General features: G+C 38.1%; 1 pseudogene; it reads right to left on the bottom strand.

Moving 5' to 3' along the window:
* Window positions 1-514: 514 nt before the first annotated feature.
* Window positions 515-4,720, bottom strand: LOC124501827 (E3 UFM1-protein ligase 1-like; annotated as a pseudogene).
* Window positions 4,721-18,980: the final 14,260 nt, after the last annotated feature.

Raw genomic sequence — 18,980 nt, 5'->3', positions numbered from 1 at the left:
TTTATTTTTTTACTTTATTTTTAATTTTATATTTTATTTTGCTTTATCCTGTTTCCTTATATAAATTTAATTTATAAAATTCTTCTTACTTTTTTTTTCCTTGCCCTTTTTTCTCTATTTTATCAAGCTTCTTTCAATAAGCAAACCGAAACACACCTTGGATCTAGCTTCCTTTATTTGATTTTGTTTTGTTTTTAATTTTTTTAATTTTAATTTTTAATTTTATTAATTTTCTTCTTCCTCCAAAATGACAAGATGAAGGAATTCACTCCCAAAAAAAAGAGAACAGGAAGAGGGGCGCCTGGATGTCTCCGTCAGTTAAGCTTCTGACTTCAGCTCAGGTCATGATCTCATGGTCTGTGGTCTCAAGCCCCACATCAGGCTCTGTGCTGACAGCTCAGATCCTGGAGCCTGCTTTGGATTCTGTGTCTCCCTCTCTCTCTCTGTCCCTCCCCTGCTTGCCCTCTGTCTCTTTCTCTCTCAAAAATAAATAAAGATTAAAAAAAATTTTTTTTTAATCTTCAATCTCATGTTGGAACATAAAAGTGATCTCTGGTTTCTTCTTCCCAGTGTGAGATGACTCATCATCACTATCATCTTTTCTTGCTTTCTTCTTGATTTTTAAAATTGTGTACTTTCTGGCATTGCTGCTACCTCCTCTCACACTTCCATTCCCCTCTGTTGCTTTTCCCTTTCCTTCATCTTTTTTTATCCTTTGTACTTGTATTAATGCATTCTAAAATGGAGACTTGTTTCAGATCTTCTTCAGTGATTAAGTGAACAGGTTATTTTTCAGTTCCTTTTCAGCTTCCTGGTGCATCAGCTCACCGATAGTTCTATGCAGTTATTCAGAAATTTTCCACTGACTACAATGGTGTCACTAAAGACTACAGCTGAAACCTGCTTGCAGAATGCTCTCATCACCCTGTTGAAGCAATATCACAGCATCCTCAACTGATAAAGAACTGAGAAACAGGGGTACAATATCAACCATGTTCCAGAACTGATGGCTTCCTCTACTGATGCTTCCACGTGATCTGCAAATCATTGACCACACAGCTGCTTTTGAAGACAAGACTTGTGTAGGTCTTCTATCTTTTCTTTATGTAGGTCACAGCATCTGGGATTCCAAGTCTGGACAAAGCATCAAATTCTAGATAGCCATTCTGCCTGATGTATTCTGGAGTGAATGTCAGGAATGAACACTGCCTCGTCCTGTCTTCCACCAACCAGAGAGCCCCATAAACATCCATTGTTAACAAGTTCCTCGAACACAGAGTAAAGTAGCTGCTCTTGACATCCAGGTTTTAAAATCAGAGAATTCACTGCTGTAGGCTGGGTAATAGCGCTGAACAGTCCATGATGCGTGCTTTATGTCAAGCTATAAAAGCTTCAGTAAATATTGCTCCTCTGTTATTAAGAGAGCCATGTGGCCATTAATAAGTCTATCTAGTCTTTGAGTTAGTGCCTGTGTCAGAAAGTTTCCAAAAGATCATAGGTTTTGCACAGTTGGGATATGGTGACTTGATCACTTTCTTGCAATTTGTCATTTACCTCCTATAACAGATACAAATAGTTCTCATCTATCAGTTATCCCAATACTAGCTGAACGTGCTTTTCTGATTTAACAATATCACCAATTCTATTTTCAGCAAGAATGAGATCCACATTGATTACCTGTTGCAGATCAACGTTTACTCAACAGCCTCAGACACATAGCTCATCTCTCACTTCTTTGCTAATTTGAGCTGGAATAATATATTCCTTCCCATCGAGTGTGTAAACTACTTCCAGCTCTTTCTGAGCAATCAGTTTATTCACAATCTCAATGCAGTTCCACTCTAACAACCTCTGCATAACTGTGGTGAGCTGTGCCCACTGGAAGTCAGCTGCCAACCACCACAGGTGTCCTTTCCCTACTTACCCAGCCACCAAAGAACTGCCCACACGTCAGCCTAAAAAATAAACCATTCTAATTAATGAGTAGTGATATCCAATGTGTTTTTAACTTTGCATTTTCCTAATAACTAAGAATGCTGAACATCTTATTTGCTAACTGTATACTTTCTTTGATGAAATGTCCATTCAAATCTTTTGCCAACTTGTTTTTTGAGTTGTTTTCTTATTGCTTTTGAGAGTATACATATTCTGGATACTATTTATCTGTCAGATACGTGATTTACAAATATTTTCTCCCAGTCCGTGGCTTGTCTTTTCTTCCTCTTAATAGAATAGTTTTCAATTTTGATAAAGTCTGACTTATCCCATTTTCCTATGGATAATGTTTTTGTTGTCATGTCTAAGAACTCTTTTCCTTACTCAAGGTCACAAAGATTTTCTTATATGCTTTCTTCTAGCAGTTTTATACTTTTATGTTTTATATTTAGGTCTATGATCCATTCTGCATTAAAAATCTAAACTATAATTGATAAATTGCTGGAGACTCAATGTGGACAAAACAGAATTTAAAACTCCATAGGAATCCAGTCATCGAAGAAGCCCCCCACATCTTGGTGATTTTTTAACCTCCAGGAAACTCTACAGGTTCTTGTAGGGAATATCAAAGGAAAAACCCTCCTGTTTCTGACAGGGATAAGGGAAAAGTAATCATTTTGAAATACACCAGAGCATTCTGTTTTTCATAATAAGCCCTGCCCTCAAAAGAAACTATTTTAACAAAGGCTAACCTGTTGGAGATTTTATCTGAACATAACCGACCTAAGGGAAGGGAAGTAGCCAACTCCACCTGGCCCTAACCTTCTATGTGAGACAAGAGAAACATCCAAATTGAGCCCTCCTATAGCATTCCATGTAAAGATGGGAAATACACAACTCTAGCCTTCCCAAACCATCTTGTTTCATCTAAAGTGGGAAGGGAAATCTGAGAAGCACTTTTGAAGTTCACAGACCAGGGCCACAGGTTTACTAAAAGAGACTTAATCATAACACTCTCCAACATTTTCCCTCCTTCTATACTTTATCACTACATTACTAAAGGACTATTTACCAGAGTTCCTTTCATTCAGTACATCATGTCTGGCTTTCGACAAAAAAGTACAAGGCATACTAACAGCCAAAAAACTGTTTTGAGGGGCACCTGCGTGGCTCAGTCGGTTAAACATCCAACTCTTGATCTTGGCTCAGGTCATGATCTCATGGTTCTTGAGGCTGAGCCTTACATCGGTGCTCCCTTGCATCTGTGCTGTCAGCATAGAGCCTGCTTGGGATTCTTTCTCTCCCTATCTCTCTTCCCGCCCCTACTCCTCCCTCAAAATAAACAAACTTAAAAAACAGTTTTGATTAAGTTCATACCTATCCTTGATAAAAATTCTTGGCAAACTAGGAATACAATGGAACTTCCTTCACCTGATAAGGAGCATTATCTTACTTGATAAGGTATGATTCAGTTGGGAATACAATTTCATATAAAACAATGTTTTTAAATTTTTTTTAATTTATTCATTTTTTTGAGAGGCAGAGAGAGACAGTATGAGCAGGGGAAGGACAGAGAGAGAGACAGAATCTGAAGCAGGCTTTAGGCTCTGAGCTGTCACCACAGAACCCAACATAGGGCTTGAACCCACAAACAGCGAGATCATGACCAGAGCCAAAGTCAGACACTTAACCAACTGAGCCACCTAGGTGCCCCTCACATAAAACAATTTTATAAAAGCAGCAAAAAATGTAACATATATATGACTAAATATTATAAAAACCTTGAACAGAGAAAATCATTTATTTTTATTGAAATATTAAAGAACACTTAAATAGATACACACTGTTTTTTTTTTTTTTTAATTTTTTTTTCAACGTTTATTTATTTTGGGGACAGAGAGAGACAGAGCATGAACGGGGGAGGGGCAGAGAGAGAGGGAGACACAGAATCGGAAACAGGCTCCAGGCTCTGAGCCATCAGCCCAGAGCCCGACGCGGGGCTCGAATTCACGGACCGTGAGATCGTGACCTGGCTGAAGTCGGACACTTAACCGACTGCACCACCCAGGCGCCCCTATACACACTGTTCTTTGATGCAAGGGCTCAATATCCTAAAGATGTCAGTGATTCTCCCAACTTATATACAGATTCAGTGCAATTCTGATAAAAATCCTCACAGGGCTTATTATGGGATTTGAGATGATCCTTAAAATTATATGCAAGAGCAAAAGGCCAAAAAGAGTCAAGACCTCTTGAGGAACAAAAAGCTGGAGGAGTATAGTTCTGATGGATTTTTGATATTTGATATTTGATATTTGATTGCTGTTAAGCCTCATGCCCTCTTCTTCACTTTGGGTTCCATATCTGGACAAGCTGATGAGAAAAGTTCAGCACTTCCTCCTTTAATGCTGGAAGGAGACTCAAACAAGGCATGCCCCTTTCCTAGCCACCGCAACCCTACCCCCAATCCACAATAAAAAAAACCCCAGGCCAATCTCATTTCCTTGGTCTTGAAAGCCACTGCAGACCTGCTTGGGGGGGTGGGGAACCTGCCCTGCTCTCCTCAAAGATCTCATATAAGGTAAGTAACAAATCTTGTTCTACCTTCTGAGGATGTGTGGGTGGCATCATGTGGCTGGACATCTGAACCTAACTTTGGGTGAGCAGAGTCCATCCGCCTCTGCAGATGACCAAACAGCGAGGATGCCTGATGATATATCAAGATGTACTGAACGTAGCACAGATGAGGGTTTCTGCATAAATGATTGTGTTGTGTGGGAACCATGACTCCTGAGGTTGTGTGATGTGGCCCTGGGTAATATGGGTAGACAGGGACCTGATTACATAGAGTTTTGAAAGTCAAGGTAAGGAGTTTGGATTTTATCTTCAGAGTGATGAGAAGCCATTTGGGAGGGGGTTATTATTATTATTATTATTATTATTATTATTATTTTATTTTGAGAGAGAGAGAGCACGCATGAGTGGTGGGCAGAGGAGCAGAGGGAGAGAGAGAAAATCTTAAGCAGGCTCCACACTCAGCATAGAGCCCAACACAGGGCTCAATCCCATGACCTGTCATCATGACCCAAGCTGAAATCAAGAGTTGGATGCTCAACCAACTGAGCCACTCACATGCCCCACCATTGGAGAGTTTTACATAGGGAAGAAACCTGATCTGATTTTTAACTTTTTAAAGATCCATCCAACTGCTATGGACTAGGTTGTGTCCTCCCACCACCCCAAATTCATATTGAAGCCCTACCCCTCAAGGTGACAGTATTTGGAGATATGACCTTTACATAATTAGTATTAAATTAGAATTAAATTTCTGTTGTTGAAGCTTTCCAGGCTGTGATATTTTGTTATAGCAGTCCTAGCAGACTAATATACTAACAAACTATTGTGGTAAGCAGAAAGGGGGAAATCAATATTGGAAGTGAGGAGAGGGGTAAGAAGATGATGGCAGTCGGGTACCTGGGTGGCTCAGTCAGGTGAGTGTCTGACTTCACCTCAGGTCATGATGTCATAGTTTGTGAGTTTGAGCCCTGCATCGGGCTCGTTGCTGTCAGCTCAGAGCCTGCTTCAGATCCTCTGTCCCCCTCTCTCTGCCCCTCCCTGGTCATGCTTTCTCTCTCAAAAATGAATAAACTTAAGAAATAAAAGAAGATGAGCGCAGCTTGAGCTAGGGCATAAGCAGTAGGGACAATGGGAAGCACACACATCTGAAGTCTCCTCCGTAGAGCAGCCCACAGGGCATGCCAATGGATTGGAGGTGGAGGATGAGAAAAATAAAGGAATCGAATTCTGTGTGTGTGTGTGTGTGTGTGTGTATATATATATATATATATATATATATATGCAGGTAAATAACTCAGGCCAACTTTCCATTTTTAGTCTGGACTTGAAGCAAAATCACTTGACTGAAAAACAGAGGAATTAGAAGATACTTTCAGAGATAAAGGACAGAGATGTTATATATTAGTTTATCATTTTGTGATATTTTCTAATGTATGTTTTTACGATATAACAGGATCCTACAATCTCAGAGTACATTAAGGCAACAGCACCTGAAAAAGATAGAAGCTATCTCCCCCTAACTCCCAAACAAGGCCTCTCCTACGTTTCCTCCACACAGTCACCAGTGACTTATTCCCTTAGAATGCACATTCTGACACAGGTCTATATTGCTCTTAAGTCATTTGGGCACACACGAAAATGATTATCATTTCAAAGAACTTCCAGAAATCTCTGTGAAGCTGTTACTTGGGAGCCTAAATGACAGCCTTAATTTTGCCATAAATTTTCAGAGAATACCAGCCCTTTTGAGAATAAAATTTCTGGGGCGCCTGGGTGGCTCAGTTGGTTAAGCGTCTGACTTCGGCTCAGGTCATGATCTCGCGGTCTGTGAGTTCGAGCCCCGCGTCGGGCTCTGTCCTGACCGCTCAGAGCCTGGAGCCTGTTTCAAATTCTGTGTCTCCCTCTCTCTCTGACCCTCCCCCATTCATGCTCTGTCTCTCTCTGTCTCAAAAATAAATAAACGTTAAGAAAAATTAAAAAAAAAAAAGAATAAAATTTCTAGTTCACCAAAGCAGCACAGCCTGCTTTAACGGCAGAGGAAAACAGAAGTGCTTAGTTTTTATACAGAAAAATTTTTTTCTTATTATCAAAAGTTTGCTTTTGTTTTGGGCATGTTTAATAACTTTTGCAATGTGACACTACACAATTAACCCTCCATAGGCATTTATGCATTCTGTAACTGACTGGCCTTCTCTGCCCAGAATAAGAATATGTGTTCTTTTAAGTATAATTCTCTTTCCTCCTGGCTAGGAGGAATACAGCTAAAACAGAAGAGTATCGAGGCTGGGGGAAGAGATGTACTAGGATACTCTTAAATGAAGCAATCTGCCATTCTTCGGTTATGTCTGATTTGGCTCAGAATTCATTCACCCATCCATCCATGCACCATTCTAAAATCACCCAATGAAAATTGGAATAATAGCTTCCATTTATCCATATACTGCCATGGATTCTGACCTATTGACCAATATCCAGCCTTACTCTCTGCCACAAAGTTAAGCTGTCAAAAAGCACAAAATACCATTCTGTAGGGATATACTACATTACAACTCTTATTAGCAAGTATTCTATTAAATTCATTTCTAATGTTTTCCTATCCAAGACTAATCCTGTAATTTTTTTCCTTAATCACACCCATAAACTCTATACTGGTTAATATGTATTCCAAGAAATAGACATTAATAAATATTATGTCAAAAATGTATTATGGCCTATTGATACAGAATCTAATATTATTACTTCATGATGTGTGAAGCATTATTCTTTCTGGTGTCACATCTAGAGTGTATGTAATCTTGCTATTCATCCTAACGGCAACTTATATGGGCAAAATTAAAACAATATCCAGTATTGTTCTTGTATTCTTTTTTCATATAAATGTTAGTGAGCCATCAAATTTCTACTTTTCCATCACTGAAGGCTAAAGCCTCCTGACATTTAAATGAGTAGACTACTCTAATCAAAAGCAACTTTTAGAGGAAGAGATCAAGCATAGACATAGATGCACAAAATTATTTTGATTAAACCAAAAATATATATAAAATGTCCAAATTTGGGAGTCTCCTGCTACTTAAATTAATGCCTTTAGATCAAAGTGTCTTATTTTTTAAAGTAAACTTAGAACCACATTTCCAGCTGTTCTGTTTCCAGGTCAGTAAGTAGATGCCTGATGAAGCTTTCTTTCCTTCCCACTGTAACTGCTGTGGTTAATATGTTGTAAGTTTTAATATGTTATAAGTTAAAATGTTATAAGTTAATATAAGTTCATGCGATGAACTTATAACATGTGTGGCCTAGTACACACAATAGGTGTTTTCTTGAGACATGAAAAATAGCCTACCGGCAATGAATACTCATCAAGACATTCAAAATTAATTTTTTTCCTCTTAAATAAAAAAAGACGATTACTTTATTCACTAAGATCAGTCAAAGCACTGTTATTTTATACTATACTAAAAAAAAACAACTGGAATGCCTTTTCAACTAGCATATTTCTCATCATTAAAGTGATTTTTTTTTTAACTTTTTTTTTCAACGTTTATTTATTTTTCGGACAGGGAGAGACAGAGCATGAACGGGGGAGGGGCAGAGAGAGAGGGAGACACAGAATCGGAAACAGGCTCCAGGCTCTGAGCCATCAGCCCAGAGCCCGACGCGGGGCTCGAACTCACGGACCGCGAGATCGTGACCTGGCTGAAGTCGGACGCTTAACCGACTGCGCCACCCAGGCGCCCCTAAAGTGATTTTTTTTTTAGGGCCAAAGAAATACTTTTGTCTTGAACAATTGTAAGGTTATTAATATTAGGTCAGCTTATACGGTAACTGGTAAAAACTAAAGTTTACTAATAAAATCCAAATTTAATGGGTGAAAAAATTATAACCCTAACCTATTATGTGACTTTTATAAATGAATAAATCTTAATTAATAATGGCATCTGCCTCCAGCCAAGATGGAATAGCAGGGATTGGACTTGTAGTGCCACTTACAATAACTAAAATGTCAGACAAACAACAACAGAAAACCAGTTTTCATGACTTTGAATCTACAGGCAAAAAGAAGTGAGCCCTGAGAGACAGGAAAGAAATGAAATGATCCTTAAATTTTTCCCAGCTTACTGCCTTGAGACTTACCAGTGAAAGTTCTAGGAAGGGGAAGCCAGGCAGAAACAAGGGACTTCATGAATCAAAGCGTTACAGTTTGCAATGCAGAATACTTAGGATGGTGGTACACAGATAAATAAATACAGTTAGATCTTGTTTCTTAATCGATTCTGCTATCTCTGCCTTTTAATGTTCATTTAAAGCAATTACTGACAAAGTAGTTACTTCTTCCATTTTGGCATGTGTGTGTGTGTGTGTGTGTGTGTGTGTGTCTGTCTGTCTTTCTGTCTGTGTCTGTGTGTGTCTGTGTGTTTATATGTCATACCTTTTGTTCAATTCTTCCATTACTGCATTCTTTTGGGGTTTTTTTTGTTCTAGGATACAATTTTTATTGAATTCTTACTTACTTTTCCGTATACCTTTTAGTTATTTTCTCAGTGGTTATCCTGGAGTTTAAAAGTAACACTTTAAAAATAGAACAATCTCCCACAGGGGGATAGGGAAGTGGTGAGTGACAGCCAAACTATCCAGTTGAATGAGACTCAGCTGAAGACACCCATTTCTCCCCATCAACACCCACAGTACTAAGGTGGGAGCTCTACAGCAGGGGGAGGGAGCATACTGAGAAAGAGGCAGATATGAATTTCAAAGGGTTAGACTATACTTAGCAGAAATCCACCCATAAGCCTCTGGGAGTACCACCCCTGAAGATCTCCCTCCTAGTCCAGGGGTGCCCCAATGCACGAAGTGCTAAACCCACACGTCCCCCCACTCTGCTACAAGTTCTTTATGAATGATCAGGAGTGTGCCTGGGAGAACAAGATCCAGTAAATAGGGAACTGGCTAAGAAAACAGGCCAAGATTGGTGGACTAGGGACAGACCGCAAACTTGAACTATACTGCCACCTGATGGAAAAGAAGGCAGGTTTCCAATATTTAGCAAGGTAGAACTAAAAGAACCAGAGTAGATATAAGAGCTTAAAAATTCATCCACAAGAGGGAACAAGAAAAATGAAGCAGAGACACTTTCATGAAGACCGAGAAGAAGAAAGAAAAAAAAAATCCTCATTTAATAACAACACCATAGAACATAACACTCCATCTGCTGAAAGAAAGGAGTTAAAGGTGTCTATGACTTCAAATTCAGAAGCATAAGCACATACCTGCAACGAATATGAAAAATCAAGGTAACATGGCATTACAAAAAGAAAAGGAGAATTCTCAAGCAAACAAACACTCCCACTTAGGTATTTGGACTTTTTTCTGTTGTAAACCTTCAAATAATGTCTATCTTCCCCCCACCCCCCACCCCACCCAAAACATGTTAAGTTCTATGACAGCAGGAGTCGTGTTGCTTTTGTCACCATTATATCCCCAGTACCTACAACAGTATGTGATGCATAGCTATGTAAAAATGAAATAAAAAACTGAAATTATCTTTAATATATATGGATATATAATTAAAACTAATTTCCTTTTTTCTCTTATCTTTTTAATGTGGCTATTAGAAAATATTAAGGGGAAGTAGATGGGGGGGACGAGTAAAATAAGCGATGGGGATTAAGGAGTACACTTGTGATGAGCAAAGGATGATGTATGGAAGTGCTGAATCACTATATTCTACACCTGAAACTACTATAACACTGTGTGTTAACTATGCTTGAATTAGAAAAATAAAAAATAAGTTAGAAAAGAAAATATTAAATAATCTGAATTATTTTTGAAGGTTGTTATGAAGAATCTCAGCAAGCTACAAGGAAACGCAGAAAAACAATTCTATGAAATAAGGAATAAAGTATATTAACAAAGTGATTTCTTTAACAAAGACAGTAAAATTATTTAAAAGAACCAAATAACAATTCTGGAGCTGAAGAATTCCATGAATGGAATGAAGAACATAATATAGAGTGCCTGTAGCAGGGCAGACCAGAAAGAAGAAAGAAGAAATGACTTGGAGAATAGGAATTTTGAAATAACACAAATAGAAGGGGAAAAAAGGAACTAAGATTTTAAAAGAGTAAAGAAAGCCTACAAATGCTATGGGATTACATCAGAAAGACAAATATAATAATAATATGGATTCCAGAAGGAGAAGAGGAAGGAGGTGGGCAGAGAGCCTATTTAAAGAAATAACAGCTGAGGGGACTTCCGGGGAAGATAGCAGACTAGGGAGGATTCTAAGCTCACCTCCTCCCACAAATACAACTATATAACACCCACATCAGTGTAAATAACCCAGAAAACAACCTAAAGATTCACAGAACAGATTCTCCACAGCTAAATGTAGGGAAGAGGCCACATCTTACAGGGCAGGAAGGGTGGAGATGTGGTGAGTAGCTAAATGGTCTTTTGAGAGTGTCCGCAGAAGGGAGGGATGCTGCAGGCTCAGAAAGGGGAGAGGAGCAACCCCACACCAGGCACCTCAGGCACAGGGGACCGGCTCGGGGAAGATGAATCCCCATAACATTTGCCTTTGAAAACCAGAGGGTCCTAATCAGCAGTGGGGCTCAACACCTGGAACTTTAAAAATCAGCAGGCTTAGCTCCAGGAAAACTGGGAAGTCAGAGTCCCTGCCCTTGAAGAGACAGCATAACAAACAACTTCACTAAGATACAGCAGTAGAACCAGCAGTTTGAAAAGCACCTGGGGTATATGGGAAGGAGATTTATTTACTAATCTTAGAGTGTGTGCTGGAGGGGCAAGGATCTTTGGGAGACCTCTTTGAGAACAAAAGAGTTGGTGGGTGCCATTTTCCTCCCCTACCCAACCCTGGCCTAGATACATGGAATACTTTCCACCTAGCTTGCCAACAGTGTAGCCCACCCCCACTTGTTTCTGCATATCTTCCCCCTCCAACTCTGACTGTCTCAGCAGGAGTTTTCCAGGTGGCTACAGGTCCAGTCTCACAATGCACCAGGGCTCACCTTGCTGGCACAGCACATCCCACCCCTGCATTCTCTTGCAGACCTACCCCCTCCAATATACCTTTGGCCGGAGCCCATCCAAAGCAATGCCACAAGACCGGCAGTGTGCAAGCAGCCCTAAATAGGGGCCAGCACGACTCCAAAGTGACTCCTACCCCGGGGAGAGGAGAAGATAACCATACACATCAGTCCAGCTTTGGCCCCAGCAGTGGGTTTGGGGGCAGACATCAGGTCTGACTGCAGGACCTGCCCACCAACAAAAGCTTCTCGAGGGACAGCACAGGGAAAGCACTGTGCAGTTCAGTGCTACTGAATCATTGGCAAACACCTGGTCTAACTCAACAAAAGCCTGAAGTGGCCCCAGACTGGTCCACTAATGACAGAGGGACCAAACACTGCCCACAACAGGCAAAGAGAGACATTGCAGCTAACTGAACTGAAGGCAAATGCAGCTCAGTCACAACACTGGGCACACAGGACACACACAGGAGACGCCCCTGAAGCACCAGGTTCTGGTGAAGGGGACATTACACTATAGGCGCTACAGGAACTCTTCTCCATAACGCCGCTGCTTCTTTTTTATGAGTTTATCTATTTTGTTGATCTGTTTAAAGAACCAGCTCCTGGTTCCATTGATCTATTGTTTCTTTAGTTTTTATTTCATCTATTTCTACGCTAATCTTTATCATTTTCTTCCTTCTACTGGTTCTGGGTTTTGTTTGTTTTTCTTTTTCCAGCTCCCTTGGGTGTAAGTTTAGGTTGTTTATCTGAGATTTTTCTTGCTTCTTGAGGTGGGCCTGTATTACTATAAAATTCCCACTTAGAACAGCTTTTGTTGCATCCCAAAGATTTTGGACTGTTGTGTTTCCTTTTTACATTTTCTGCATGTATTTTTGTACTTTCCGTTTGATTTTTGGCTGACTCATTCGTTGTTTAATAGCATGTTATTTCACCTTCATATATTTGTATTCTTTCCAGATTTTTCTCTCATGGTTGATTTCTAGTTTCATAGTGTTGTGGTCAGAAAAGATGCGCGGTATGACTAAGAACTTTTTGAATTTGTTGAGACTTGTTTGGTGGCCTAATATGTGATCTATTCTGGAGAATGTTCCATGTGTCCTTGAAAAGAGTTTGCATTCTGCTGTTTTAGGATGGAATGTTCTGAACATGTCTATTCAATCCATCTGGTGTAATGTGTTGTTCAAAGCCACAGTTTCTTTGTTGATCTTGTTTGGATGATCTATCTATTGATGTAAGTAGGGTGTTACAGTCCCCTGCTACTATTATATTACTACTGATCACTTCCTTTATGTTTGTTATTAACTGCTTTATGTATTTGGGTGCTTCCATGTCAGGTGCATAAATATTTACAGTTTTTGTATCTTCTTGTTGGGTTGCTCCCTTTATGAATATATACTGTCCTTCTTTGTCTCTTGTTACAGTCTTTGTTTAAATGAATGTCTATTTTGTCTGATATAAGTATTGCTACTCTGGCTTTCTTTTCACTTCCATTTGCATGGTAAGTGCTTTTCTACCCCTTCACTTTCAATCTGCATGTGTCTTTAGATCTGAAATGAGTCTCTTGTAGGCAGCATATAGATGGGTCTTGCTTTCGTATCTATTCAATCACTTTATATCTTTTTTTTTTTTTTAGAAAGTGAGAGAGAGCGTGCAAGTTGGGGAGGGCACAGGGAGAGGGAGAGAGAATCTTAAGCAGGCTCCATGCTTAGTGTGGAGCCTGATGCAGGGCTTGATCTCACAACCCTGAGATCACAACCTGAGCTGAAATCAAGCGTCAGATACTTAACTGATTGAGCCACCCAGGCACTCCCAGTCACCTTATATCTCTTGATGGGAACAATGAGTCCATTAACATTCAAAATACATGTAGGTGTGTACTTATTGCAATTTTTTTACTTGTTTTATAGTTGTTTTTGTATTTCTTCTCTATTACTTTATTCTCTTTCTCTCTCTTGTCATGTTTGCTGGCTCTCTTCAGTGATATACTTGGATTACTTTTTATTGATTTTTTGCATATCTATCACTGGTTTTTGATTTGTGGTTATCATTAGGTTTATGTATGACATCTTATACATTTAACAATCTATGTTAAGTTGATGGTTGCTTAAGTTTGGGCCCATTCTTTACTCCTCTCCCCCCACATTTTAGGTATATGGTTTCATAATTTACATCCTTTTATTTTGTGGATCCTTTGACTGATTTTTATAGATACACTTATTTTTACTGCTTTTGTTCTTTGTACTTTGCTTGCTCCTACTTATGGTCTTTCCTTTCCACTCAAAGAGTTCCCTTCAACATTTTTCAGTGACATGAAAACATATGAAAGTACTCAATACACTGGTAAAGGTGAAAAACATACAGTAAGACTGAGAAAAATGTAACTCTATATTAGATAGTGTATTACCACTGAACTGTAGTTACAAATGCTAAAGGAAAATAGTAGTGAAATTAAATATAGCTACTATAAATTGTTAACAAAACACAACATGAAAAGAGGTAAATCGTGACATTATTAATACAAAAGGGAGGAGTAAAAAGTTGAAGCCTTTATAGGCAATTGAAGATAAGTTCCTATCGACCTAAAATGGACTGTCTTATCTATACAATGTTTTATGTAAATTCCATGGTAACCACAAAGCAAAAACTTAGAGTAGATCCACAATAGACATAGAAAGGGGAAAGAGCATACATACCACCATGGAAAACCAATTAACAAATGTGGGCAGAAACAGAGAAAAAGAAACAATGGAAATATGAAATACCCAGAAAGCAGTTAATAAAATGACATTACCAAGTCCTTACACATCAATAATTACTCTAAAAGTAAATAGATTGAATTCATTTATCAAAAGGCACAAAGTGGCTGGATGGATTTAAACATATGAAGACCCAACTATAAGGGACCCACTTCAGAATTAAAGAGGCATTTAGACTCAAGTGAAAAAATGGAAACAGATACTCCATGAACAATAGAACAAAAACAATAAAATACCTAGTAATACATTTAACCAAAGAAGTGAAAGAGCTATACAATGAAAACAGTAACACTTTACTGAAAGAAACTGAAGAAAGCAAAACAAATGCAAGGACATCCTGTGTTCATGGACTGGAAAAGTTAATACTGTTAAAATGTCCATGCCAGCCAAAGACATCTATAGATTCGATACAATCCCTATAAAAATCTCAATGGTAATTTCCACAGAAAAAAAAAAATCCTAAAATTCATACGGAACCACAAAAGACCCCAAAGAATCATAAGAAAAAAAACCTGCAAACATCACACTTCCTGATTTCAAACTGTACTACAAAGCTATAATAATTGAAACAGCATGGTACTGGCATAAAAACAGACACTTGGACCAATGGAACCAAACAGAGGGACCATAATGAAACCTCTACATATACAGCCAACTAATATTGATAAGGGAGCCAAGAACATCTAATTTCCAATAACTGATCCCAAAGAAATAGATTGCCTGAGAAAGAATTCAAAATAATTGATTTAAAGAAGCTCAGTAAGCTACAAGTGTCCATGGATACAAGGGTGCAGGGAAAGACAACTGAATGAAATCAAGAAAACAATACATGAACAAAATAAGTTCATCAAAGAGAGAGAAGTCCTAAAAAAGAACTAAGCAAAAATTCTAGAGATGAGTGAAACAAAAATGCAGTACAGCTCTTCAACAGCAGAGTAAAGCAAACAGAAGAGAGAATCAGTGAACTCAAGGACATATTTGAAATTATCCAGTCAGAGGAGAAGAAAAAAATTAAAAGGAGGAAGAAAGACTATAGGATTTATTAGTAAGAAAATCAACATACAAATTATAGGAGTCCCACAATGAGAAGGGAGAAAAGGGGCAGCAGCTTATTATAGAAGTAATGAAAAAAAAAAAAAAAGCCCCAATCTGGGGAAGAAAACAGACATCTAGATTCAATAAGTCCAAAAGCTGCCAAACAGGTGGGACACAAAGAGCTCTACATTGAAACACATCATAATTAAATTGCCAAAAGTCAAAGACAGAGAGAAAATGTTAAAAGCAGCAAGAAAAGAAATGGCTCATCACATACAAGGGACCCCTGTCTCCATAAGACTATCAGCAGGTCTATCAACAGAAATCTTGTAGGCCGGGAGAGAGGACGAAGATATTCAGAGTACTTGGCAAAGCTATCTTTTATTAAAAAAAATTTTTTTAAGTTTATTTATTTTGAAAGAGAGAATGAGAGAGCATGAGTGGGGGAGGGACAGACAAAGAGGAAGAGAGAGTCCCAAGCAGGCTCCATACTCTCAGTGCAGAGCCCAACACAGGCCTCGATCCCACGGCTGTATGATCATGACCTGAGCTGAAAGCAAAAGTTGGACGCTTAAGTGACTGAGTCACCCAAGTCTCCCAGCAAAGCTATCTTTTAAAAATAAAAAAGAGAGGGGCACCTAGGTGGCAGAGTCAGTTAAGCATTCGACTTCGGCTCAGGTCATGATTTTGCAGTTTGTGAGTTCGAGCCTCATGTCAGGCTCTGTGCTGACAGCTCAGAGCCTGAAGCCTGCTTTGGGTTCTGTGTCTCCCCCTCTCTCTGCCCCTCCCATGCTCATGCTCTGTCTCTCTGTCTCTCTCTGTCTCTCAATAATAAATAAATGTTAAAAAATATTTTTTTTAAATAAAAATAAAGAAGAGAGGGGCTCAGTCAGTTAAGTGGCCAACTTTGGCTCAGGTCATGATCTCATGGTCTGTGGGTTCAAGCCCCGTTTCTGCTTCAGATTCTGTGTCTCACTCTCTCTCTGCCCCTCCCCTGCTCATGTTCTGTCTCTCTCTTTCAAAAATAAACATTAAAAAAAAAGAAACATAGTTTAAAAAAGATAAAGAAATAAAGAAGAGATGTTCTTCCCAAGCCAACAAAACTGAGGAAGTCTGTCACCATTAGACCTGCCTTACAAGAAATGCTTAAGAGAGTTCTTCAAATTGAAGTGAAAACACACTAAACAGCAACGTGAAAACATATGAAAGCATAAATCTCACTGGTAAAGGTAATTATGTGAACAAATACAGAGTATTGTAACTCTGAAATGATAGTATATAAATTACATTTGACCCAAATATAAAAGTTTAAAGATAATAATATGTTAACAAATATGCAATATAAAAAGAAGCAACCTCTGAGTAGAACACAGAATGTGATGAGAGGAGAGTATAGAGTTTTGGTATAAAACTTAAAACAGATGATTATAATGACAAGATATTTTATGCAAGCCTTGAGGTAGCCACTAAGAAAAAAATTACCTATAATATATACACAAAAGATAAAGAGAAAAGAATCAAAGCAAGTCGCCACACTCATCATCATCATCATCATCATCATCATCATCAAACAACACAGGAAGCTACCAAGAGAGGAAGAGAGGAACAAAATATCTCTAAAACAGACAGAAAACGATTAATAAAATGGCAACAGTAAGTTTCCACTTATCAAGAATCACTTTAAATGTAAATGGATAAAACTCCTCAACCAAAAGGCATTTAGAGTAGCTGAATGGATAAAAAAAAACAAACAAAAAAGATCCAGTGCTATGCAGTCTATCAGAGACTGACTTCAGATTTAAGGACACATAGAAGCTAAAAATGAAGAGGTTTAAGATATCCTATGCAAATGGTAATCAAAAGAAAGCAGAAGTTGCTATATTTACATCAGACTTGGTCAAAAACTGTCTCTAGGGACAAAAAGGGTCCATTCAACAAGAAGGTATAACAATTATAAATATATACACACCCAACATCAGAGCTCCTAAATATAATATATACACACCCAACATCAGAGCTCCTAAATATATACACACCCAACATCAGAGCTCCTAAATACAATATATACACACCCAACATTAGAGCTCCTAAATATAATATATACACACCCAACATCAGAGCTCCTAAATGCATACAGCAAATATTGACAGATCTTAAGAGAGAAATGAACAGCCATACAGTTAACAATAGGAAACTCCAATCCCCTACTTTGAACAATGAAGCAAACTTCCATACAGAAAATCAATTATAAGACAGTTGACTTGAATAACATTATAGACCAAATAGACCCAAGGGACAGAACTTCCTACTTAAAAGCAGCAGACACACATTCTTCTCAAGTGCACACAGAACATTCTCGAGGATAGATCACAGGTTAGGTCACAAAACAAGTTTTAACAAATTTAAGAACATCAAAATCATTCCAAGTATATTTTCTCACCACAATTTAATAAAACTAGAAATAAGAAAATAGGAAAAGTTGAAGATACATGGAAACTAAATAATATACTCTTGAACAACCATTAGGTCAGAGAGGAAATCAAAAAGGAACTTAAACTTTATCTCAAGACCAAAGAAAATTAAAGCATAACATATGAAAGTATAGGGTGTACACCAAAAAGTACTAAGAAGAAATTGTATAGCAATAAATGTCCACATTAAAAAAGAAAGATCTCAAATAAACAATCTAATTCTACACCTCAAGGAACTAGAAAAAGAACAACATACTAAACCCAAAATTATAAGGAGGAATAATAAACATGAAAGCAGAAGTAAATCAAAAGAGAATGGAAAGACAATAGAAAAAAATTAACAAAAATAAGATTTTATTTTTTGAAAAGAATGAAATCAATGATCCTTTAGCTAGGTAAGTAAAAAAAGAGAGAAGACTCAAATAAAATCACAAATGAAAGAGGAGACATTACAATGGATGCCTCAGGAAAAAATATGATCATAGAAAACTATTATAAACAATTATATGCCAACCAATTAGATAATCTACAAGAAATGGGTAAATTCCTAGAAACATAAGGCCTATCAAAACTGAGCCAAGAAGAAACAAGAAAGCCTGAAAAGACCGATAAAAATTAAGAAGACTTGAGGAGCACCCAGGTGGCTCAGTTGGTTAAGTGTCCAACTCTTGATTTCAGCTCAAGTCATGATCTCAACGTTGGTGAGATCAAACCCTGAGTCTGGCTCTATGCTGACAGCATGGAGCCTGCTTGGGATTCTCTCTCTCCCCCTCTCTCTGCCCCTTCCCTGCTTGCATGTGCTCTCTCTCTCTCTCTCAAAGTAAATAAATAATCATTAAAAAAAAAAAAAAAACAAGGAGATTGAATCAGTAATCAAAAAGCCTCCCAAGAAAGAAAAGCCTAGGACCAGATGGTTTCATATGTGAATTCTACCAAATATTCAAAGAAGATTAATACCAATCCTTGTTAAATTCTTCCAAAATATAGAAGGAGGGAATACCTAACTTATTTTATAAAGCCAGCATCATCCTGACACTAAAGTCAAACCAAACCAAAAAATCACAAGAAAACTATGGGCCAATATCCCTGAGGAACACAGATGCAAAACTCCTTAATAAAATAATAGCAAACCAAATTCAATAGTATATTAAATGGATCAT

Source organism: Lynx rufus, unplaced genomic scaffold (genome assembly GCF_022079265.1).
Source record: "Lynx rufus isolate CCGP_SWC_20201006 ecotype Redwood Valley unplaced genomic scaffold, mLynRuf1.p SCAF_7, whole genome shotgun sequence".
Lineage (NCBI taxonomy): Eukaryota > Metazoa > Chordata > Mammalia > Carnivora > Felidae > Lynx > Lynx rufus.
This window is presented reverse-complemented; position numbering and strand designations above follow the sequence as displayed.